The sequence below is a fragment of the Bombyx mori genome, chromosome 21 (genome assembly GCF_030269925.1).
Source record: "Bombyx mori chromosome 21, ASM3026992v2".
In the NCBI taxonomy this organism is placed as follows: domain Eukaryota; kingdom Metazoa; phylum Arthropoda; class Insecta; order Lepidoptera; family Bombycidae; genus Bombyx; species Bombyx mori.
In genome coordinates, this window is record NC_085127.1 from 1291598 (window position 1) to 1318069 (window position 26472).

General features: G+C 37.0%; 1 protein-coding gene across 2 annotated transcripts in view; it reads left to right on the forward strand.

The window, feature by feature from the left end:
- Positions 1-26472, forward strand: part of LOC105841531 (uncharacterized) — a 273844-nt gene that overhangs the window by 155157 nt on the left and 92215 nt on the right. The window lies entirely within an intron of this gene.

The following is a 26472-nucleotide window of genomic DNA, read 5'->3' on the forward strand; positions in this document are numbered from 1 at the left end:
CGTTCATCAAGGACAATGTCGGCTTCTAATGGAAAAAAAATTTTTCAAATCGGTCCAGTAGTTTCGAAGCCTATTCGAAACAAACAAACAAACAAATCTTTCCTCTTTATAATATTATTAGTATTAGTATTAGTATAGATTCATTTACCGGCAACAGGGATTATTGGATTACAAACACTTTTACTTAACAAATTATCGAGTGAGAACTACGATTTTCAATTTTAGTTTTAAATTTTTCAGGGCTGGGGCAAGAGGGCGGTAGCACTGCATAATTCTGTTCGTTTTCTTTCTAGTGCCTTTTTGAGTATCACCTCTATAAACCGGTGATTTACTCCAATTACATTAGAGCCCACACAAATAAGTTTTTTTTTTCTTAATGCGTAGATGTGTGGCTCACAGCCCACCTGGTGTTAAGTGGTTACTGGAGCTCATAGACATTGACAACGTAAATAGGTTATTACTACAACTTATAAGTTCTAAGGTCTCAGTATAGTTACAACGGCTGCCCCACCCTTCAAGCCGAAACGCATTACTGCTTCACGGCAGAAATAGGCGGGGTGGTGGTACCTACCCGTGCGAACTCACATGAGGTCTTACCACCAGTAATAAGGTACCACTATACCAGCCTGGTTCTGACCGTCATCAGCAGAAAAAACAACAAGTCCAGTATTGATCCCATACCTGAATGTGGGTGGCGGCATTCACGTGGTCACATCTATGAGCGCTTGTGACCCTGCAAAATAGACGGGGCTATGCCAAACTTCAGCAAAAAAACGTATTGAATCACCCCACCAGCTTAAAGGTATAAAGTACAGGTCCTTCAAGAAAGAAAAAAAAAACTCATTTCTCAGAACAGACGTAATAAATTCTAATAAATCTCACAAAAGTATCCGACGAGATTGTCTTCTGTAATTTAAATGTCCAAAAAAAACCTCTTATCTGTGACAAATTTGGCGTGACGTCAGCAGTTTCCAAGCATCTGTGTTTAAGTGGATGTGAATTACGGTCAATAGTACTCCTGAGTCAAGGATCTGGGTCTCGTGTGATGTGATTAGTCACCACGATATGGCTAGTGTGGATACGGTCCCATGGCCTCGATATGTGTGGCCTTGGTCAACAGTATAGTGGCGAGATGGTGTTAACTAGAACGAACACAGGGTGTCCAGTGATGAAACGAAATGTTGCCAGTATTTCAAATTTCCACTAAGCTTTACAAAATTTGAATATTTTTTTTGTGGTTTAGTTAAGCGAAGGTAAGATTGATTTAATGGATCGAATTAACCAGTGCATCATGAGATTGAGTACGGTTACGCCCTCTCGATGTACCCTTCTCACTCTTTCTCTCTGTTTCTTTTTATTAATTACCTTTTTTTATTTTATTTTTTTATTGCCTTTGTAGGCAGACGGACATACGGCCCACCTGATGGTGAATGGTTACCGTCGCCCATGGACTTCAGCAATGCCAGGGGCAGAGCGAAGCCGCTGCCTACCGCTTAATACTCTCCACAAGCCTCGTTTGAAGAAGGACATGTCATAGCGCTCGGGAAACACCGTGGAGGGGAGCTCATTCCATAGCCGGATGGTACGTGGCAAAAAAGATCTCTGGAAACGCACTGTGGATGACCGCAGTGGCTCCAGGTAGTATGGATGAACTCTACTCCGGTGGCGGGCGGTGCGATGGTAAAAACGAGATGCCGGTATCATCTCGAACAATTCCTCAGAGCACTCCCCATGGAACATACGGTACAAAATACAGAGGGAACCGAAGTCCCTCCGCTGACCCAGGGGTTCCAAACGATCCGATCCAAACGATCCTACTAATATACGTATGCGTGCAAGAATCTAGATTCGCATTTATCGAGTTAGATTATTCGAACATCCGAGTATTGTGCCTCGGTGGTCGTAAATTCTCAACATTTTGTACACTATAACTTGAGGCTTATTGACCGCATTTTATATTGCCAACTCTAACTATAACCCCGCTTGCTATTTTCAGCAGAGTTTAATTTTTCGATCCTACGTTGCAATCGTATCGATATATCATGTCATTTCGGATCCTCCCGATCCATTAACAGTGCTTTTAGGTACCTCAAGCACCGGTCATCGTTCCCGTCGAATCCGTCGCTTGCGACGAAGGGCTCGCCGAGTAAATTAACCCACAGACACAGCCCACTGAGTTTCTCGCCGGATCTTCTCAGTGGGTCGCGTTTCCGATCCGGTAGTAGATTCTGCGAAGCACGGCCCTTGCTAGGGTTCGTGTTAGCAACGTCGTCAGGTTTGAGCCCCGTGAGCTCACCTACTAGTTAAGGCTACGCTGAAATAGCCTCTCAAGGCTATCCGCATAGGTAGGAAAAAAAATCGATATAGCTTAGTTCGTTGTCCACTGCAGTAGACCTCTATTTACGAAGGACCAACAATAACAATTCTTTGGGACGAAGGTAATGGATAGAAAATACGATGCAGTACGCCAATACATTCTTGAAATATCGTTAAAATTCTATGACAATGAGTCGGCTCTTGCTTTGTATAAATGTTACGCACAATACGTAAACATCTAAATTGCAAAGGAACTGGGTAAACAAAACTCTAAATCAATTCTATTATGTTGTGTGCACGAATAGTTCGTGGGTAATTAATCAAGAGAAACAAATTGAAAACGGCACCGGTTTTAATACATCCGAATGTACTTACATCTCGTCCTCGTAAGTCGGAATTAGAAAGGTTTGTTTTTTCACAGCAAACCCTTTTAAATACCGTTAATTTGGTTACGGAAGCTGAATATTTTTAAATTTCATACACAACCGTTACATAAAAAAACCCGTTAAGTAACAGGTAGGTACACTGACGTGAAAAAGGTATTATTATATTAACTGCACCGATTTCTGATGAAAATAAAACAATTCAGCCTACATCCGTTTTATTGTTTAATTAGCCACAAAAATTACGTATACCTTATTAGAATCGTAAAACTAATTTTAAAAGTCCAAATTCATCAATTTAAAATTCCGTTCTAACAACAGTTGATTTGACTTTCGTAAAATCTCCCGCTATACCATTAACCCATCGGGTTAAGCATAAGTCACGCATTACTCTACGACATTCACAACAAGTGTCAATTCATAAACAGTCAATGTAATTTGATACTCCAATCCAAAGAACTCAATCTAATGTGACAGTTTGAAAAAACGATGACTTTGACGATCTCGTAAAACGAATCGTAAACTTGTAACGCCGTGAGCACGTGAAGCTTGGAATCGATGATCTAAAAATAAATAGCTTTATCGGCAGATTTTTTATGCAGTTTTGGGTCGGGGCAAAAAATTCTCGAATCAACAAATTGTTTTTTCTGGCGTTTGCTTCGTCGGACATGTAACCGTTAAAAAGAATGTTTCTGTAGATAACGTTTTTACCTTTGAAGGCGTGAGCATAGGCGCCACCTCTTTTTGTGTTGTCACAATCAATTACGGACGTCAGAAATGCCTCGACTATAATAATTATAAAACTCGTTGCCTACCGCTGAGGACTTCACTTCGAGAAATTCACGGAATCATCTGAAACTATGCGTCAGAGCAAACCAAAATTACTGTGAAGACTTAAACAATGGAAATGAGTACTAAGTGGATACATTAAGGCTTTTTTTCGTTCACACTGTCAGTATAACAGATCGACTTGTAAATGTCGTCATAAAAAAATATAGCGACAGTATAATTTCCGATATTCAAATTAATGAACATTTAAACAAACTTAATTAACTAAGATCGTTAATATTGTAATTCAAACAAATTATCAACCTACACACCGATTTGTCGCAAAATCATTTTACCTCCACGTTCTTTGCATTAAGTGTTACCATAGGTCTCCGATTATCCGAAAATGCGTGGTTTTTAATGTAAGGTAAGTAAGTGAAGCGCGCACACAACTTTATTAAGTTTGTGTTTTTTTAACTACTTTAATAACGTTTATAATAGATTATTAATACGTATATAAAAACACATAACATACACTAACAAATCCAACAATATAAAATACTAGCTGTATCCGTCCGCTTTGCTGGGCATTTAAAATTAACATTATTATTTCTCACCCCCACAAAGATTCTCATAATTAACGCCCCCGCAAGTGATTTAGGGAAACCAACACTCATATAAGTATAAGCCTATCCATTATGTGCATGTATTTTCTACATTCATACCAAGTTTCAAGTCAGTCGGATGCATGGTTCAGTAGTTATAACGGAACATCCGTAAAAACCACTGTAGATTTATATATTAGTATAGATTATTTTAGATACAATAATATGAAGCTACTTGTGTTTTTTTTTTTTTTATTGCTTATATGTGTGGACGAGCTCACAGCCCACCTGGTGTTAAGTGGTTACTGGAGCCCATAGACATCTACAACGTAATTGCGCCACACACCTTGAGATATAGTTCTAAGGTCTCAGTATAGTCACAACGGCTGCCCCACCCTTCAAACCGAAACGCATTACTGCTTCACGGCAGAAATAGGCGGGGCGGTGGTACCTACCCGTGCGGACTCACAAGAGGTCCTACCACCAGTAATAAAACAAATTTTTGCGACCATACAAAATCACTCAACAATTAAATGTGTAATTTTATACAGTGTACTCCCTAGTATTATCTTTTCGAGAATATTTGAGTTAAAAACATAGCAACCCTGTTTTGGTTGCAATGATAATTTAACCTTATTCTTTATGGCTATTCATTCCCTTGTAGGGAAGATGTATGGTTCAGCATTAATAGGATCTGCTGTACCATATCTTTGAATGCCAACTTGAATAGATATTTCAAATTACGCTTTAGAATTAATCAGCCTTTTGTGTCTAGCCTCAAGCTGCATCCCTATCACGAATTCACAACTGCTAGTTCTGTGGCTTTTTTATGACTCTAAAAGAGTGGGTCTTACTTTCTCCCACTAAAAAGTCAGGTTTACCGAACTGAATTGAATGAAATTGTTATGTAATCCTATGCCACTATAACTTTGGACTTCTCTATCCATTTATGTCAAAAGACAGAGTGTTAATCGAAAATGAATAAAAAGACACCACGTTTGATATGAAATAACTCATCGCTGAATGACAAGTTCTTGAATTATGAGAATGAAGTGTTCTTAATATCAAGAGCGGCTCTTGAGGCGAACTCAAAAATATAATTGCTGCTTATCTTTTGGTGGGCGCCAATAGACAGTCTTTGTGCACATGTGTAACTAAATGATCCCGTTCAAAAACCAATTATTTTACGTCAAGATATATTCTCGTTTCGTAATATTAGATTCGTCGGTCATTTGGGGGTAACGATACTGATTTAAACGATGTGAATTATGTATTTGTCACGTAATGTCATAATGACTCGTAGTCAGCAAACAGGCTTTAGTGCTGTTTATATTGGCTGTTTATGTTGAGAAGAAGATTTTGGATACAGTTGTTTTTATTGAATTGGGTATGGGTCACTATACGAACTGACGGATATGGTTACAATGTCAAACCGTCCAAATTGATACAAAATCGAAGTTCCAATTTTAAATGTCATAACACCCTTCCCCGATCCTTCAAAACGGAAGGAATTACTGCTCTACCGTAAAAATAAACAGAGCGGTTGTATCTCGTTGTACTCGTGCGGCTTTGCTATCTCCCTTACCATCAGCAATTATCCACATTTCTGAATTTAGCGGGATTGTTTTTATGACACGATGTTCTTGCTTCATCGTGGAGTGTATTGTCTTTGGAGGCTTATCGAACTGATATTACGCGTTCCTCTTCATTCGTCCACGGCTGTGGTCTCTTGTGTTTCAGTATACCTTGCCCTTGGTTCGTAATCTGCCCCAAGATCGCATAGACCTAAACGAGCTACTCCTTTCACGGATCACACCCATAGACACAGCCCACTGAGTTTCTCGCCGGATCTTCTCAGTGGGTCGCGTTTCCGATCCGGTGGTAGATTCTGCCAGTGTTAGCACCACCTCCGGCTTGAGCCCCGAGAGCTCACTTACTCACTAGGGTAACGATGATATAGCCTCTCAAGGCTATCAGGCTATCAAGGCTAGGTAGGGAAAAAAAAAGCACAGATCACATACTGTAAGTAAGTAATAACTAGAAGAGGCTATTACAAAGAACATTTTTTTGAGAAATACTAGATAGATCAAGATATTTTATTAAATAAACAATTGTGTTTGTTTCTCTCTTAAGATTGGTGTACGACAACCCTTCATTCTGGTATACATCTTTGGTATTTGTTTCACTACGGTTGTTTATTTTCAGAAATGTGTGGGACAGTGATAGCAATGTAAAGATGTACGTGTAATACTCATTCGATATTGTCTTTTTTTTTTCAAAGATTCATTGATCTAATTTGAACTCAGCTCGATAGCAAAAGCTTAGGTAAGAAAACTTAAAGTCTCAGTCGAAGATTATCGACCACCACACAATACACAAGTTACTGATATTTAATGTAATTTAATTATTATTAGTAATGAAATTATTTAAATTATCTCTTAAAAAAGCTAACATTATAATACAATTTGTTTACATTATTAAAATTAATTAAACGTATGACAAAACTTAAACAAGTTTTTTTTTTATTGCTTAGACGGGTGAACGAGCTCACAGCCCACCTGATATTATGTGGTTACTGGAGCCCATGGACATCTACAACGTAAATGCGCCACCCACCTTGAGATATAAGTTCTAAGGTCTCAGTATAGTTACAACGGCTGCCCCAACTTTAAACACAGGACAGATAGTGAACAATAATGTACTCAAAGATGTGGCTATTTTGGGTCGGCTTAGAATAGCATTACGAATAATGAATGAGTGGACTAAGGAATTCGCTGGAAAGAGGCATCGGCGTTCTCTGAGCTTTCATAGTAGCAAGCTGCGAACGTTTACTGCCAGTTACTAGCAGTAGGGCCCGCTATGAGCAGCAATTTCTCCTGGAAAGGACCACGCAATCTGGTTTGAAATTTGGAGACTCAGAAGGGCACCGGAACTCAGTCAGTCGACATTACTCAATGATTAATATAGACTCCGTAAACGTGATGAAGCTATTTCCTCATCTAGAGTAATTAATGAGGCCCAAGCTCATCAGAATATGAATTCCCCCACCCATTTTGAGATCTAAGGTTGAAATATCTATAACAATAATTAAATATGTATATCGCAATTAAATACTATATCTATATATTAATATTTGAAGCAAAAACTTTGTAAATTGCGCGGACACAGTATGTTTCCCACACTTATAGAGAATATACAGAAGGGGTGCAGAATGTAAATCTTTTTTTAATTATGCATAAAAAAACATTAAATCAATAAATAAATAAATTACACACACTACCATTGGACACACACACGTATGCATACTATTTGTTTATTGTCAAACTTTTCTTATTGCTTATACATAGTTTGTGGTTAAATTGAGAATAGTATAAAATTAAATACAAATTGTTTGTCTTTATTAATATTTGTCTAAAGTGCAGTCTTGGCGAAATCTGTAATTATAGAAGTATAATAGTCTTTGACAATAGAATCATAATAGTGTACAAACTTATAATTTCAATTGATTATAGTCGAATTTCAACTACTAGGGGATCACTAGTTTTAAAAAATACACATTCGAACATCAAACAGCCAATTTTAAGTGTCAAGGGATTTATATAATGAAGCTTAGTTCAAAGAAGTTTAACGTAAACACGAGAGACATATTGCGACTAACTGCAAAAGTAGGTGAGCACTGTGTCATTACTTTATAACTGATGGCCTATTTGGTTCTCTACTTAGTACTAGTGGACCAGACAGACTTTGTTGTTGATATTATCATCATCATCATGGTCGGTTGCTCTTGGCAGAGCAGCAGTGGTCATGTGAAATTCTTGCTTATTAAAGCCTTGACAGATATTCTCCATACTTTGCGAACCGAGGCCCGTTGCACACACTCGTTAAGTGGAGTTTCAGTAAGGTATTTCACCTGATCAGTCCAACGCATGGGGATTCGTCCACGAGATCTCTTACCATTGACCCTACCCTGAACAACAAGTTTCTCGATAGACTCTGCTGACCGTCGCGATACGTGTCCAAAATATCGAAGAATCCTGAATTGCACTGTTGACGACAACCTTTGAGAGATATTTAGTTCTTTCACGTTGTTGATATCTTTATATATAAAAATGAATTGCTGTTCGTTAGTCTCGCTAAAACTCGAGAAAGGCTGCACCGATTTGGCTAATTTTCATCTTGAATTATTCGTGGAAGTCCAGGGAAGGTTTAAAAGCTGAGAAAATATAAAAAAAGCTCGGAATTATATAAAAATTAACAATTTTGTTTTTCCTTTGATGTGTCCCCGTGACGTGTCTTTTATTTATCGATTGAGGCACTACGAAGTCTGCCGGGTCAGCTAATTAATATACAAAAATCTGAATCTTGCCTAAACTGAACTTATTAAAAAGCATTATGGGTTTGTAATCTCTTCGTTTTATCAATTTAATTCGCGGCACCATAATAACTGAAAATAACTAATATAAAATAAATAAACAAATAAAATTCTTATTCGGACGCGAAACGTTACGAAGAAAATTGTGCAAACGAAATTGACATTGTATCGACTGAGACACGGATTCATTCAAATAGATTTCAGGCAAAACTGATCTTTACTCGTTCGAATTAAAAATGAACTGTGCTGCATCGACGGAAGAGTTAAGTTTGTCGACAATCTCTGGCGCCCACAAGGGTCCTTATGGCTACACTTGAGCCGTCGTACAGTCACGTAGACAAGTTGCCAAGAATAACAAAATTCTTAAGACTATCAATTTCTTTTGTTTATGTTTGTTTACGTAACGCATTTTCGTGTTACTGCTTTCTTGAGTGTACCTGTGCATCGGGGTCTTATCTGTATAATGTTGAGCGTAACCATTGTCGATGTTAATCTTTGAGTTACGAATTGGTACTTCTGATTTTTTTTAAAGGTTCAGAACTTTTAAACAAAAGTCGAACTGGGAATTTATGTGCCAAGTAAACATGGGAGTTATTTACAACGTTCGCTTTTATAAGGGACTGCTTTTGGTATCTGTCTATTGCTGGGCGTATTGTAAGTTTATACATGTAGCTTTACGCTTTGGGATTTAGATCTCAAGCTGCCTCGTTCACATCGAGAAAGAAGATGCCAGAGGGCTTTCTTTTTTGTTCGTTTGGACAAATCAAATATGGAATATACTTTTAACGTGCGCAAATAATAGCTACCATAATACTGAAGTCAGAGAGGAATTTGCGTTTTGTCATTTTCTTTACCTGTCTCTTTACTGATAGCCTATTCCAGTTACCCCCGGACGGGTCGGTGAGCTCACGGGCTGAACCTAAGAAAATTTGCTAATACTAACCCTAGCAAGAGCAGTGCTTCACAGAATCTACCATCGGATCGGAATCGCCACCCACTGAGAGAAGATCCGGCGAGAAACTAAGTGGGCCACGCGCTTTGTCAATACGGTACCCTTCTTTTTCTTTCCTTTACAATGGCACTAGTTCAAATATTTTATACCTTACGTTTTATATACATAATGAATAATTGCTATGCCCTTTTATTTTTTTAACATAAATTGAATGGAATTAGCTCAGCTAAAAATTACGAAAATCGCTAATATTTTTGACATTCCAAGAACATTTTGCCATTTAACAACAAAAATAAATAATCGAATTGTCCGAGTTTTGGATAATAAATTGACATTTCGTATTCTTTCAAAAATTTTACTATCAGATAAGACTAAATTTTTTTTTAACTGTAAATTCGTCGTGGCCTAACGGATAACACGTCCGGTGCATTCGTATTGAGCGATGCACCGGTGTTCGAATCCCGCAGGCGGGTACCAATATTTCTAATGAAATACGTACTCAACAAATGTTCACGATTGACTTCCACGGTGAAGGAATAACATGGTGTAATAAAAATGAAACCCGCAAAATTTTAATTTGCGTAATTACTGGTGGTAGGACCTCTTTCTTGTGAGTCCGCACGAGTAGGTACCACCACCCTATTTCTGCCGTGAAGTAATGCGTTTCGGATTGAAGGGCGGGGCAGCAGTTGTACTATAAAAGCTGAGTCCTTAAAACTTTTGTCCGTGTAAGGCCGTGGATGAGACTCATCTAGGCAAGTTTTTTTAATCAAAAACTACTATTATTTATTATTACTGTTTTATTTACTGAGCCACCTATTCTTAAGTGGCATATACTTACAAATTTAAAACATGCCAGCTTCCTAGATATTATTCATAAATCGGAGATGTGGGAACAAAGACAGCACAAGTGTAACGTTATTTAGATAATCTTCGCACGTTCGTGTAACTAACTGTTTTTGTGTTCACCAAACAAGAGTAGTTGTTTATTGATGTGGCTAAATGAAGGTGGATTTTCTTCTACTAAAATATGGCGAATTTGATTTAGTTTTTTTTTATTGCTTAGATGGGTGGACGAGCTCACAGCCCACCTGGTGTTAAGTGGTTACTGGAGCCCATGGACATCTACAACGTAAATGCGCCACCCACCTTGAGATATAAGTTCTAAGGTGTCAGTATAGTTACAACGGCTGCCCCGCCCTTCAAGCCGAAACGCATTACTGCTTCACGACAGAAATAGGCAGGGCGGTGGTACCTACCCGCGCGGACTCACAAGAGGTCCTACCACCAGTAAAAATAGCTTTTTCAATAATTTTCTTTAATACCTTTGAAGTTATTTTATAGATTTAAATTAATAATTAAAATTTTGTATAGTCTTAATGAGTTGAGTGAGTGAGTTAACTTTTACGTTATCGAGAACGTTAAAGAACTCGCACTAAGCACACGGGTATCAGAAACTAGTTGGGTTTCCTCGCACATAGTGCTGGGACACTACAACGTTACCCGATACCGATATCGATATTTCGCAACAAATACGGGTAGCCGTTATCTGGCTAGTCGATAACCTTTAGATTCCATGCCGCAGTGTTGGGGGAAAGTTCCTGTTTCGTGTAATTTATTGTTCTCCGCGCTGTACCTTAGGTTCGTGAAATTGTCGTAGATCGTGAGAACTGTATTATGCTGTGCCAGTCATATTAGGGAAACAGTTTAATCATGTATTTGATATATAGAACGATAGTGATGTTTGACACTTTTCACTGATCATCCTAATATGAATTACAGGTTAGACTTCCAATCAAAGTGGGGACTAAAGATTTTTGTTAAAGATTTTTGATATTCAAAATGTTCTTGTCTGGTATCTGATGGGAGTAGATCTTTTATCAACGATCAATGAATATTCCGTTAAAATGTTATTGTTAATGCATTTCAATTTCGTGTATATGTAGATACTCGTTCACATTCAGACCCCATGCCTCATGAACTCATGCCCGTTTAGAATTCTAATATACCTATAATAAATATTGGCGCATCGTGTGATATATGTATTTTTTTGTATTACCATTCTATCGGAATTAAAAATAAATCTAAATACCTGTTTTGATACTTATACAGATTACATAAACTAAAACTGTTTGTTTGTTGAAATTTTGTTTCAGTGTCAATAATTTTCATGATACATCACTATAGGACAACAATAAAAATCGAAAATCGTTTGAAGAAAAAAACATTTTTCACAAGTGAAAAGACTTGTTCTGTTATTTTTGTTCGCAAATCTGTACTGGTTGTTTTCAAACTACATGTCACTTAAATAAAGAGATAAATATTTCCCACGACAAAGTACTCATAATGGTCTATATCCACTAAAAGCTATGTAGAGCGATGGAATTATTTTACTAAAAAGAGTTCAATTCATATTACCAGTTTTATGAAAAGTCGTTTTTGAAGTTATTATGAAATTACAAAACAAAATATGATATTTTATACCTTTTTGTATTTGAAAATCTTAGTTTTCGTATTAATATTTATAATAGTAAAATGCAATTCACAGAAGCTAAAACGGATGAAGTAACACCTAAAGAAGATATAGAAGTGGCTTGATCCATCTCTATGACGCATTGCAATAGACTATACAAATAGAGATATGACCCAAGAAGGGGGACAAATCATCACAAATCTATAAGCAGCATGATATGAGAACATGCTGCACTGACCCCACATAATATGGGATAAGGACTAAATAGAAGAAGTTCATTTCACACGTAGTAAACTAATTTGTTTTGCTTACCATAAGAAATCAAAACTACCGTATTGCCAAGAAATACGGCTGCTTTTCTATCAGAAATATATTGAAAAAGACTCCTATTGCAGCAGAAACTGGTACAGCATTGAGGCCGTGTAAAAGCCCTACACGTAGATCCTTCTTCAAGCAAACACGATTCGGGAGGAGAGACCGAAATACCTTATTGAAGGTGATCAGAAACGCGAAACGTAACCTCCACGGCTTTGGCGGTACTTTCCCCTGATAAAAGCTCCCGTTACCTATCAAAATTAAATATTTAGAACGGATTTCGAAAAAATCTATAATAATATAGAAAATAGCACAGTTATATAAAATCAACTTTAGCAATACGTTTTCACTGGACGTAAGACCTAACCAGCATTTGATCACTCAGTTAACACCGTCCTGTCAGACTGTCACATACATTAGGGCTGTCGCACTCCGTCAGTGTAAAGGGCACTAGGGCTGGCAGTGACGAATCGCATGCTCGTTAATAAGTACTGTACGCTTATGGAAAGCCGTTTTAATGGTCTGATCTGCAAGTGTTAGGAAGAAAATGTTGCGTGTGGATTCTGGGTTAAGAGAACCAGTGTATTGTGGTGGACGGCCCATACCCATACGAATAATTACCAAATTAATTTTAAGTGTTGCAAAAGTACAATGCTATTGGTTACCGTTATAACGCTCTAACGAACTTATATTATTGTACAATCCATTATATGAACTCACAGTGTACTCTGTTAAATGTGGTTCCTGGAGCCCATAGATATTAATATAATGATTGAGACATGAGGTCAAAGTCTCAATTGGGTTGTAAAACGGCTGTCTCTCGTTTGTAGCAGGAACGTACGACTCCTTTGCAACGAATATAAGCAGGACAGTGGCACCTATCCACGCGGTCTTACAATTCACCCTACTCCTGATAAAACCCCCTAAAACTTAAGATAGTAATATAATTTTCTTTTTCTTTTCTTTTTTTGTTTCTATTCTTTGTTATCTTATTCTATTATGTTGAGTTGGGCTGTCCTCTTTGTAATAAATAAATAATAAATAGTATAAAAATATCTATAGAATGCTGTCTAGGTCTTATATTACCATTAATTACCATTTAGTGCTATTAATGGCACAATTTTGTTAATGGATTGAAATACTACTGCTAGGATTTCCCTTTAAAACTTCCAGAACAGTGAAAACCTTCAATGTTTTGTTATTAACTTCCTTATTATGAAGTTCATAAATACGTTATGAGATATTCTGCCAATATCATTCTTAAAATAATAAAAAAAAACGTTTATTTATGCTGCATAACGCTTGCCAATCTCAAGCCTAATATATCCATGACGCTCAGACAAACAATATTTTGCAGAAATTTAAAACAGGTCTTCAAATTGTGACTGACTGTGCTCTTGACGTTTCCGCTGTCACTACTTACTTCAGATAAAACCGGTCATCAACAGCCTTTGATCTCAGTAGAATTGGAAAGATCACGTTGGGCGGAGAGAAAGTCATAAAACCGTAACCGAAATCAAAACTACAAAAAAGATAGGTAGGTACTTGTTATGCCGACATCAGTGATGAATACAACAAGAAAAAGGACGTAAACGGGCTTTCCATCACAGAACCTACGCTGTACAAGTTGACAGCTGTCACTTTTGACACACCTCTAAATTAAGTAAATTCCAAACATTAACGAACAAACTACACACCGACGTATTTCGCGAGCTATTTATATGCAAATTCGAGATGCTTGTGAACTGACAGACAGACGTTCGCGATTGTCTTAATGTTATTGTATAATGCTGCAGTTTGAGAGCTATTAACACGTGCATTTCGTCACGTTGAATATTCACGCTTTGGGTGACTGGTACTGTCCCAACTCCTTGGGTAAGTATACTGGTCAAATAATGTTCATGATGCAAAATTTCCCCAGGCTCTCATTTCGAAGAAAGTCGTATGCGACCAGAGTCTCCTATCACTAATATCAACCTAGTCAACACAAACTGGCGTTCTAGCTAGCCCCTTAATTCCTATCTTAATTACTAGGTGATAGATAGTTTTACTAACACAAGTGAGAATTCAAGTTATGTACTGCGCCTCAGAATATTGAATTTAATTTGAAGTCGTCGCCGCGTCGTGGCCTACTGGATAAGACGTCCGATGTATTCGTGTTAAGCGATGCACCGGTGTTCGAATCTCAGGCGGGTACCAATTTTTCCAATGAAATACGTACTCAACAAATGTTCACGATTGACTTCCACGGTTAAGGAATAACATCGTGTTGTAACACTTGACACCAGGTGGGCCGTGATCTCGTCCAGCCACTAAGCATTAAAAAAATAAAAAATAAAAAAGGCACATCTCTAACACCAGTAGACCGCAATAACCAGCCATCGTAAAAATATCCTAAAAACATTAAGGAATTCGCTAATAAGTGATGTCATAATCTCCACTTACAACGACTTGGGCCGTAAGCGCAAACAAGCTATTTCAATGAAGTCGATAAACTTATTTTTACGACATTTCCGTCTACAATATTTATGTGAGAGTTGCTGTGAGAAATTCGTTATTCTATAAATTTCCCTGTTTCGGAAATGTATTGGAATGCAATCTGACTAGTAACACCATTTTTTTGTTAATACTTATTTGTGTTGTATTTACTCGAATGAATGTCACGACTTAATAAAGTTTGAAAAAGCTCAGTTAATTTACGCTCGCTGCATTTTCGAATCTTCTCAAGCGATTGTTCTACTTTAATCATCATTGAAAATTCTTAACGATTTATTTACCTTTGTATCTTTAAAAATTACTATCTGCTTCAAACACACGATTGAGCACGTACAAAAATGCGTGAAGTCCAAACTTGTGAAGCAGTTGATATTGTTAGTCAGAAAATATATTTATAAAAAAAAAATGGCAGCGGCTTGGCTCTGCCCCTGGCATTGCTGAAGTCCATGGGCGACGGTAACCACTCACCATCAGGTGGGCCGTAAGCTCGTCTGCCTACAAGGGCAATAAAAAACATTTTCAACCAGAAACTTTGGTGACTTTGTAAAATGTCAAATTGGATAGAGCGTTACGTAACAAACATGTAACCAGGAAACAGTAAACTAAACCGGGCACATGGAGAGGTCAATGGAGTTCAAAGTCAATAACTATGAATTTTCGTGAAGCTTCATGATTTTGTGCTTAGCAATTGACCAGATTTTCTCCGCGATTTTAGCACTTAAATTACTACGATTCTGATGACATACTTAAACTTAGAAATCATTAAGTAATTAATCTATACTAATATTATAAAGCTGAAGAGTTTGTTTGTTTGAACGCGCTAATCTCAGGAACTACTGGTCCAATTTGAAAAATTATTTCAGTATTAGATAGCCCATTGATTGAGGAAGGGTATATATAGGCTATATAACATCACGGTAAGACCAATACAAGTGGAGCACAAATAAAGAATATTTCAAGATAGGAGTTTCAATAGCTCCTTAATATTCTATAATTCAAAAATATCTTCACTTTCTACGTAAATGAGGTGGGGAGTAAAATTTAGCGTTATGCCAAAGTAACTATTCCACGCGGACGAAGTCGCGGGTAAAAGCTAATATAGTATACGAGGAAATGACAAAATGTGGTTTTAATAAATAAATAAAAATTAAGTATTCTAAATTAGTAAATTAATTTCAAATAGTAATTATTATTTAGAATAATAAGAAAGAATAGGAACACTGTTACTATAACTTCAAATCTTAGATGTGATTTCATTATTTAAATAGCTACATTATTATAAATACAATATTTAAATAGCTTGGCTAACGGTAGGCAGCGGCTTGGTTCTACCTCTGGCATTGCTGAAGTCCATGGGCGACGGTAACCACTCACCATCAGGTGGGCCGTATGGTCGTCTGCCTACAAGGGCAATAAAAAAATTATAGTAAAAATATTGGTAATTCAAAATATGGATATGCATATGGATGCAAAATCTGAAGTAAATGAAATAAAAAATAAAAATAAAAATTAACAAAAAAAATTGCTATTTTATTTTTAAAAAAACTGTATCGATAACCATTTAAATAAAATACCACCAAATAAAAATTTGGTGTTTTGCCAAGGTTAGAAAAATCTTTCACGTGTTCTTAATTTACTCAATCTTATCTACCTATATGAGCTTCCGCAACTGCTTGATGTCAGACGGATTGTAATTCTTCCGTCCACTTTAGGTAATAAAAACCTCGTGACCACTCAATACCGCTGTACTCTGATTAGAACTATATACCAGAATATTCTTTTTTACTGGTGGTAGGACCTCTTGTGAGTCCGCACGGGTAGGTACCACCACCCTACCTATTTCTGCCGTGAAGCAGTAATGCGTTTCATGTAGATGTCTATGGGCTCCAGTAACCACTTAACACCAGGTGGGCTGTGAGATCGTCCACCCAAAAACACCTGAGCGGAAAGTTTCAACCTCACATGAGGTCAAAGAAATTGTGATTGATAATGCACGGATAAAAGTGACTCCTGTGCAGATGGGAACCCATTTTATCTGGATTTGATTAATGCAGGGGCAGGAAAGGACACATATTATTCAATAGACACTTCGCTTCCTTTATCATTGCAATGTCAAAGATGATTATATTGTACCTTATTTTAATGATTCAGATTTTCATAGTAAAAACAATTATTTTGTATGTTCTGGACAGTGTTTTTTAGATATTATGAATCGCAAATATGTGGTAAACGGCTACACGGATAGTTCTTTGAATTTATCGAAAATCTATTTCATATTTATCTTGTAGGTTCATATGGGATTAGGCACGTGAAGTGGAAACGGGAAAAATAAGAATGATCTTTGACAATAACTTACAACTAGCTAAAAAAAAGTATATCGTCAAACCATAAAATCCCATGAGCCTCCAAATACTTCAAATTTACGTAAATTCCGCTTAAATTAGAACAAGACTTATTCCATCCAATTACGAATCCTTGCGTTAGGAGCGGTAGATGGTATCTTGGTTGTAGCACGATACTCGAGGTAAAGCAGAGCCGGCGAGTAAACATGCCCGTACTCGATATTACGCCTTGATTATACTTTAGATTATTTTAATGAAGTTGTTCAGGAGCTGCACATGTTTTTGTATCGATTTTAAAACGTCAAAAAAGTCGTTGATTAATTCCTAGGCTTCATTGAAACAACATGAATCATGCTCATAATTTCGCGTCGCGTGAAGCAAGCGCGCTGTGGGCAGAACACCAGCCAAATGGTCAGATCTGGTAAAGGAAGTGGTTGGCGGTAGTCTATACTATGCGGTCCATGGCACCCATTGTCGAACACTGTGGAGGAACGCACATGTAGTCGCGATCCTCAGCAGTGAGGGAACGATGGAGAAGAAGAATTGAAACGAACAATTGCGGTATTTTCGTAATCAGCCCGCGCTTGTCCACTGCTAGACAGAGCTTCACAATTCTCACCACTGCGTGGGATTTTCGGTTCAACTCATCTATTTCTCTCATTTTTCTGGAACCAGACGGTTCGGCCATTATGGTCAATAAAAAAAATCTAATTGCATATTGTTGCTATCACCCAACCACATTTACGACTCGTGATTATTATGATCATAGCACAGATGTTAAATATTTTACTAACAACAGGTACGACCAAACTTTGAAAGAGAAAAAAAATATTTTAACAATAACAGATCAGGAATCTAACCCGGAACAAGCGATACAGGCGTCAGAGCGACTAATTACTAAACCACCGAAATGGATTGTAAATCAAGCTTAAATGGCTAGCATTCGATAGAGACCAGAGTCATAGTTCATTCTTAGGCGTGAGTCATATTTATTAACAACACTGCAATGAGAGCCTTCAAGTTCCAGTGCGAAAGTCGAAGCTGCACCACCAGCTACATTCAAGACGATCCATAGAATTTAACAAGCACTAGTGGTCCCTCAGTAGTCGAAATTCGACTATAATTAATTTAAATTATAAGTTTTTTTTCCTACCTAAGCTGTTAGCCTTGAGAGCCTATTTCAGCGTAACCTTGACTAGTAGGTGAGCTCACGGGTCTCGAACCGGAGTGATGCAAATATTGACCCTAGCAAGAGCAATGCTTCGAAGAATCTACCACCGGATCGGAAACGCGACCCACTGAAAAGATCCGGCGAGAAACTCAGTGGGCTGTGTCCCAGCCAGTGTGTGTGTGTGTTGAACCCTTTGCCGAGAGCGACAGGTTCGACGAGGACGTCGACCGGAAAGTTTGTACAATATTATGATCCTATTGTCAAAGTATATTAAACTTCTTTAATCACAAATTTCGCCAAGACTACACTTTAGGCAAATAATAATAAAAACAAACAATATGTATTTAATCTATTCTCAATTTGACCACAGACTATAAGCAATAAGAAAAGTTAGACAATAAACAAATAGTATGCATGAATGTGTATGTCAAATACATGGTCGGGTGTGTAATGTTTTTTTTTTATTGATTTAATGTATTTTAAATGCATAATTTAATAAAATATTAACATTCTGCACTTCTTCTCTGTATGTGTGGGAAAATCCACTCTCCTCCGTCCGCGCAATTTTCGTAAAAAGGGGTAAAAGTTTTTGCTTCCCGTATTAATTTATACTTAGTCTGGCCATAAATACAGTTACAATTAAAAATAAACAAAATAATACATTTGAATTTGGAATCTGTTATTTTTATATGATTGCTCATTGAATTTTTTATCATTTTGGCGCCAATACATTGTACAATATTTTGCGATATTAAAAGGGAGTGGGGTGATAAAGAGAACCAAATCGCTGTGATTGCATCACACAAAGTAGGTATGGAGCCAAATGCAATTTTTAAAACTCTCTATACGCTTGATATTAGTAAAATGTTTGTGTACCGGGTTATTGACAATGAGACCTCCTCTGTTTGTGACAGAAAAAGATCTGGCCGTCTACGTAGTGTTCGTACGAAAAAGGTGGTCAAAGCAGTAAGGGAAAGAATTCGAAGAAATGCTGTCCGAAAGCAAAAGATTTTATCTCGGGAGATGAAGATAGCACCTAGAACCATGTCGCGTATTTTAAAAGATGACTTAGGACTTGCAGCCTATAAGAGACGTACTGGTCATTTCTTAACTGATAATTTAAAAGAGAATAGGGTGGTAAAATCGAAACAACTACTGAAGCGGTACGCAAAGGGAGGTCATAGAAAAATTTTGTTTACGGATGAGACGTCCCTAAAACAATCCGTACAATTGGCAGTAAAAAAAATTCCCATGGAAAGAGTGCGTGCTTCTATTGATAACTGGCCTCAACGTTTAAAGGACTGTATTGCAGCCAATAGAGACCACTTCGAATAATATTTTTATACTTTAAATTGTTTTATATTTATGTATTAAACTAACACACTGTAAAAGTAATAAATGTTATTTGCCATAGATTTTTTTTTGTTTTCTATTGTAACAGTATTTAGGCCAGACTAAGTAAATTAATAAATATTGTGTTGAGTCAGACTGTAAGTACATATAATTGGATACCGTTCGAAGAACTGCAGCTAGCTCTTACAGAATACAGACAGGTCATTCGGCCACTGTGTTGCCGCCGGTCGACAATTCATTACGCTAATCAGATCTACCATTATGATAATGTCTAAATAACTCTAATATTGTTTTCAATGTGCGAATATTATTGTGAACTGATATCTCGAATAGACTTACATTATGCAATTGATTTGTTTATAATTCACGTTGCATTTTATTCATAGTAAGCTTCATGAAATCGAAAAGCCTTAGGTTGGGTTGGGTTGACCTGCTCGAGGCCCATCTTGTATTAATTGGGCACTGGAATCAGTTATTTTAACAATTTGATCTTCGACCTTGTATATCAAGATGGATGGCGGGCAGCATTCAAGTTGAGATCTATAGATTTTTCCGATTTACACACAATAAATTAAATACTTAAAATTAGACACATCAATACGACATCTATTTCGCCCTCCGCACCGTAGAACAGACATAACCTGAAATGATTAACTATTTTGTTCTTTATGACTTTCGTAATAAGACGAGAAATGGCCATCTGATGACGAGTGCTTACCGTCGCTCATCATCATCATCATCATCTCAGCCTTTTTTTTTAATGCTGGTGACCCCGTTTACGAATACCCGGTCAAGGGGGGTAACGGACCGGGCGAGCCCTTCGTCGCAAGCGATGGGTTCGACGGGAACGATGACCGGTGCTTGAGGTACCTAAAAGCACGGTTAATGGATCGGGAGGATCCGAAATAACGTGTTTGGGGCGACGTCGACTACTTTTCAGTCTGTCCGCAGGATCGGGAATGATAATTCGGACAAGTCGCTGTCTGCCACTGAGCACTCCCCTCAAATCTCCTCTGAAGAACGGGAAAGTAACAATACTACATTTTACGACAAAGAAACTGAAAAACATTATATAATTATAATGTACTAATTAACAAACACTCAGTACAGGTTCTGTGCTAAGCATAATGTTGTAACAATTATGTAATATAACACATTTTATCTTGACTAAGGAATCGTCATTTAACATTAAGTTTTACGATATTACGAATAAATTATAATAAATAATACAAATCGTTTAATTAGTCAGATATTTGATTTTTATCTAAACGTTCATTAGTTGGCGTTTAATTTCTCACGTAATTCGATGTAATTAATTCTAAAGTTTCATTACTTTGATTGACGCAACTATTTGAACTAGCGGTCCCGCAGTAGTCGAAATTCGACTATAATTAATTGAAATTATAAGTTGAAACGTTATTATGGTTCTATTGCCAAAGACTTCTATAATCACAGATTTCGCCAAGACTACACTGTAGACAAATAAACAATATTAACCTATTCTCAATTTGATCACAGACTAACAAAAGTTTGACAATAAACATAGAAGTATTCATATGCGTGCGTGTCAAATACATGGTAGTGTGTGTAACGTTTTTATTGATTTAATGTATTGCATATTTGAAAAAAATACCATTCGGCACTTCTTCTCTATATTCTCTATAAGTGTGGGAAATTTCATACTCCTCCGTCCGCGCAATTTTCGTAAAAAGAGGTACAAAGTTTTTTCTTCACGTATTAATATATAGATTTACTGGCCTGTCTATAAGACACGATTTCGATTTCACGTCGCCAAAAGTCAAAATGGAGGGGGCACAAGTAAATTAAAATTTTAATATTTTGATTCATGCGAATCAGCTACTACGAATATTTTGTCGTGTGTTTGCCAACCGATTTTTATTCTTCAGTAGTTATCGACAAGCTTTTGCTTATCATTGATAAAATGTTTTTTTTTTTCACAATTAAGTGGTTTTACTAAACCTATAGTTAAACAAAAAAGCAAATGCTCTGGGGACACGGTTAATATTATTGTTGTAGCGTATGTATTGTAATATGCTAGATTATCTCGTAAATAGCTTTAACGCCATTTTTTACCGAATTTCTTTTGTTTTACTTATAATAGATGCCGTTAAAGTTCAATATATATAAAGAAAGGACGTCTTGATGTCCTAGAGAATAGGGTCGAAGTTTCATTGTTAGGCGTATGTACCTGAGTAGGTAATTATTAAAACAATTATCGCAATTTTGTGAGGCCTCAAATGTGAATGACTCTACAATTTTCGCGAGTTTATTTTTTGTTATATTCATATAATTATTCGAGCAAGGTTTGTATGAATGGACTTTTTTTTTCGAAAGCTTTTTTCCAGTTAGGTACGTAATAATAATATTAAATAGCAAACAAGCTGAATCAAGTAACCAATGAAGATTACTCTCATTCCCTTCATAAAACTTTAATTTACAACAAGAATAATACGTTGAACACTTCGAGACAAAACAATCAATTTAACGATCTCAGTGCTCACCCCGTAGGGCTGCCACTGTACACTTCCCTCCGTGGAGGACGCAGGAGGGGATGCAGTGGAAATAAGGGGCTTGACGGGGACACCGTCACCGATCACTGACGTCCATGACATTAATGGTAGGCAGCGGCTTGGCTCTGCCCCTGGCATTACTGAAGTCCATGGGTGACGGTAACCACTCACCATCACGCTCTTCTGCCTGCAAGGACAATAAAAAAAAACGTTATATCTGTCTGCATCGTCACAGCTGTAATAAAATACATTTGTAAATCGTAGCGCCAAAAGTATTTACTAGCACCACCATATTTAAAAACAATTTGTAGGTTTTAATCTTGGAAATTTGCAAACCACGTCTGAACTGCGTTATGGCTCTCTTGATTCTCGGAAAATCAACAATCTAATCTTAAGAAGAAGTTGAGTGGAGTATCTATCATTCAGAATGGTTCGTAAGTTCTTAGATGGCCTCGAATTGATTGAAATTATAAATGCTTATCAAAGACGAAGAAACCTATCAAAGAAATCTAAGCCTTTCTTCCACGCAAAAATATAATTTGAAAATTTTTATGCACATTGCACCTTGCACAAATCACTCGCCAAATAATTTAGTTTTAATTAAGTCGTGCGTGAATAGCGATGATACACGACTCCAAGGATTTCCGTATCACTAAATTTACTGTCTCGAAAGACAATAAGCCCACTTCTTTATGTATAGCCTTAAAAAACAGGAAGTGACCAGAGCATGTCAACCCTAATTCAGTAAATCTGCCAAAGTCGTAAAGGCGTTTTTATGACGTCATTATAAACGTTCTAAGGGTGGCTATTAGACATATTTGTAATCGGTGTCGGTAAACATGTTCCTGATGATTTAACAGGAACCGATATAGTAATTAGCTGTTATAATACTGTTGGTTCTCTCTGGAAACCTGAAAGCGTTTTCGTTCATTCGTTTTTCGTCGATCTAAATCAGGAAAGAAGTTATTAAGTAAATTTGTAGTTTTGTATCTTTTGAAATGTTATTTTTTCGCGTTTTTTCCGTAAAATAAAATGGTTTTGTTTATTTTATTGCGTTAGATATGTATGTGAATGCTCACGACACACCTAGTGTTAATATATATATTAACAAAGTTCGTAGACATCACACACTGAATGGCGCCACACACCTAGAGACATAAGACCTGTTTTGCCCCTACCATTTAACCAAAACACATAACTGCATCATGACAGAAGTGGGCAATTCGGTGGTACCTACTCGTGGAGATACGAGGTACTGATACGCACTACTACTGTTAAAAAGGGTTCTACTAGAACGATCTTCTACTGACGTTTTTAATCTGTCAGCAATGATTTTAATGAAACTAGCCATATTATATTATTTAATTTAAATATCCACTGACTAGCTGATTAAGTAACTGAAGTTAATAATCTGTATATAAATAGGCGAGAACAAAAAACTCTTAAGTACTATTTTCCTGTGTCTCTCAATAGATTAGTAAAAAGAAGAAATCGAAATAAGCATTTTTCTTATTTCTTTCTTTCAAAGAGAAACAAAAACATTCATGCATAGGATGAATCTTAATATATAAGTGATTATGTTGAAAATTCGATCCTTTGGGCGCCACTAGTTAATACAAATGCGGGAGCAATGCGGCTTATCGCCTAGGTTTTCTCAATACATATCACTCAGTCAAGAAATCAAACAACACCGAAAATCTTGAAAATCTCGAATCTGATAATATTACTATATTTCTAATCTACCATCTTGCCTACCACTCTGTTCAACAGGGAAGAGCTTTCCTCTAATTATCAAAAGCCTATATTGATAAGCTATGTGCATATCCTCATATTATTTCTCAGTCAAACAAAGACGGTTCCAGCCCCTCGTACGAATCGTCGAAGGATAATCAATAAAATCGATCCAATGATTCCATTAATCCCAATAGCGGTGCATCGATCGTAAATAAGACATCAATCTATTTATAATCGTTATGTTTTACGACAGAAAATCACTGAGATTATACGAACGACGAACGACTGTTGGTTTTATTGTGTATTCCTGATAATTATAAAGGGTTTTGTTGAGTGTTTTGGTACGTCTGTCCGAAGGTGTACAGAGGTATTAGAGAAACAATATTGTTTTTGGCGAACATCTATGATCTAGCATTATCTTTTTTTTTTGCTTAGTTGGGTGGACGAGCTCATAGCCCACCTGGTGTTAAGTGGTTACTGGAGCCCCTGGACATCTACAACGTAAATGCGCCACCCACCTTGAGATATAAGTTCTAAGGTCTCAGTATAGTTACAACGGCTACCCCACCCTTCAAACGAAACGCATTACTGCTTCACGGCAGAAATAGACAAGGCGGTGGTACCTACCCGCGCGGACTCACAAGAGGTCCTACCGCCAGTAATTACGCAAATAGTATCTAGTAGCAATCTAGTATAGGTAAAGCTGTTTAGAATCTATCAGTGAATTTACTACCAGTGCCCTGCTGAAATGGTATTGCTGCTGATATTTACTAATATTACTGAATAGTTTTTGTTAATTTCTATTTGCAGTTAAGCTATTGCATGGCTTTTATCGCGGGCTTTGAGCGCGACGAGCGAATCAAGAAATTCCGTAACAAAAATAAAACCTAACACCCCCACTTCGCCTACCATGTAGCTCGCATTCAACACATTCACACGTTGCGCTTGTGTAGTGCTTGTGAATTAGCGCGCGGCGTGACGTCGCCCATTAACATTGCCCATCTCTCTCTTGCGCGGCCTAGCTTATGAATGTGAAGAGGACAGTTAATGTTTTGCTTTTGTTAATGTTTATAAATGTAGCGTGGTCTTATTTTATTATTGTTTTAATATTAAATTACTATTGTCTTATTAATTATAATTGCATAAGTTAATAAAAATGCCATACGTTTTTTTTTCTGTTAGTTTTTATATCTACATATTTATATTGTTATTATATCATTTAATAAATAGAAGTCAGCCTCTGATGACTTCACAACTAATTTTATGCAAGTTGTGTTCACACTCAAAAGGGTGAATTCAATATGTTTGTATTTTTCCTACTTAAGTTTAATGTTAATGTTTGTAGATTTTACCCAGTAGAGTGAATCTAATAAAAAATAAAAAAGGTTAATATATTTACATTAAGCAGTATTTTCTTCGGTTTCTTTGTGGAGCGTGGACACAGTTAAAACTTATTTACGTTTCAATATCGCGTTTTTTATTGTCTGACATTTTGAACACGTTGGTTTATGTGGTCACGGACGACTTCGGCATTTGAATATTGTGCTAACTACCTAACTACGCAGAGGAGAGGAAGGAATGGAGGAACACATTCCGAATAAAAGTGCTCCGTAAAGGTCACGTCGCTTAGCACTGAGGATCACGATGCATGGAGGAAGATAACTAACGTCTATTTTTCAATTAAAAAAAAACATTTGTCTACTGAAACAAAACGTAAAATTAATTTTAATTATGTTTGCATAAAACTATCATTTCCATTCAATTTGATGCCTCGCTTTAATAATGACCTTAAATTCCGATCCGGTGGTAGATTCTCCGAAGCACTGCTCTTGCTAGGGCCAGTGCTAGCAACACTCCCGGTTACGGTCGTGTTGCTAACACAACGGTCCCGGTTGAGAAGTCGTCGTGGCCTAAGCGATAAGACGTCCGGTGCCTATTTCTGCCGTGAAGCAGTAATGCGTTTCGGTTTGAAGGGCGGGGCAGCCGTTGTAACTATACTTGAGACCTTAGAACTTGAGCTGGCTTGAGTGGGCTGTAAGCTCATCCACCCATCTAAGCAATAAAAAAAGAGCCCCGTGAGCTCACCTACACGTCAAGGAGAAGCTGAAATAGCCTCTCAAGGTTATTAGCACAGGTAGGAAACAAAAGGTCTTAAACATTTGTCAAACTGTCAATCCATGGACTTCTAACCTTTAAAATTTAGTCGAGAATACTACCACCAAGCTCAGGCTGATCTAAAATGACTTTACCGCGTGAGTCAATGGTATAAAAAATCTCTTGCCATTGACCATTTAAATTTAAAAAAAAAGTATCCACCAAAAAAAATTCTCAAATTTATATTGAACCAAGAAAACGTATTGAAAGACCTCTTTAACACCGCAATAATTTATTTAACACTCGTCCCAACTGTACCTATGAGAAACTGTGTAATTATCCACGAGATACGGTGTGAAACTTGATAGTAGGATGCGATGGATTTTATGACCACAATCGTCGAATATTTAGCTGTCAACAGATTTATTCGGTATTTTGGGTTCTTTACGTGAACGAGATTCACAAGAAGTGCGTTTTAGCGTTATTGACGATAGCTAATAACAATTTCCCTGTCAAATAAAGGTAACGTAAGCCATAAGAAGTTTGGAAGCAGCCATCAAACTTTAT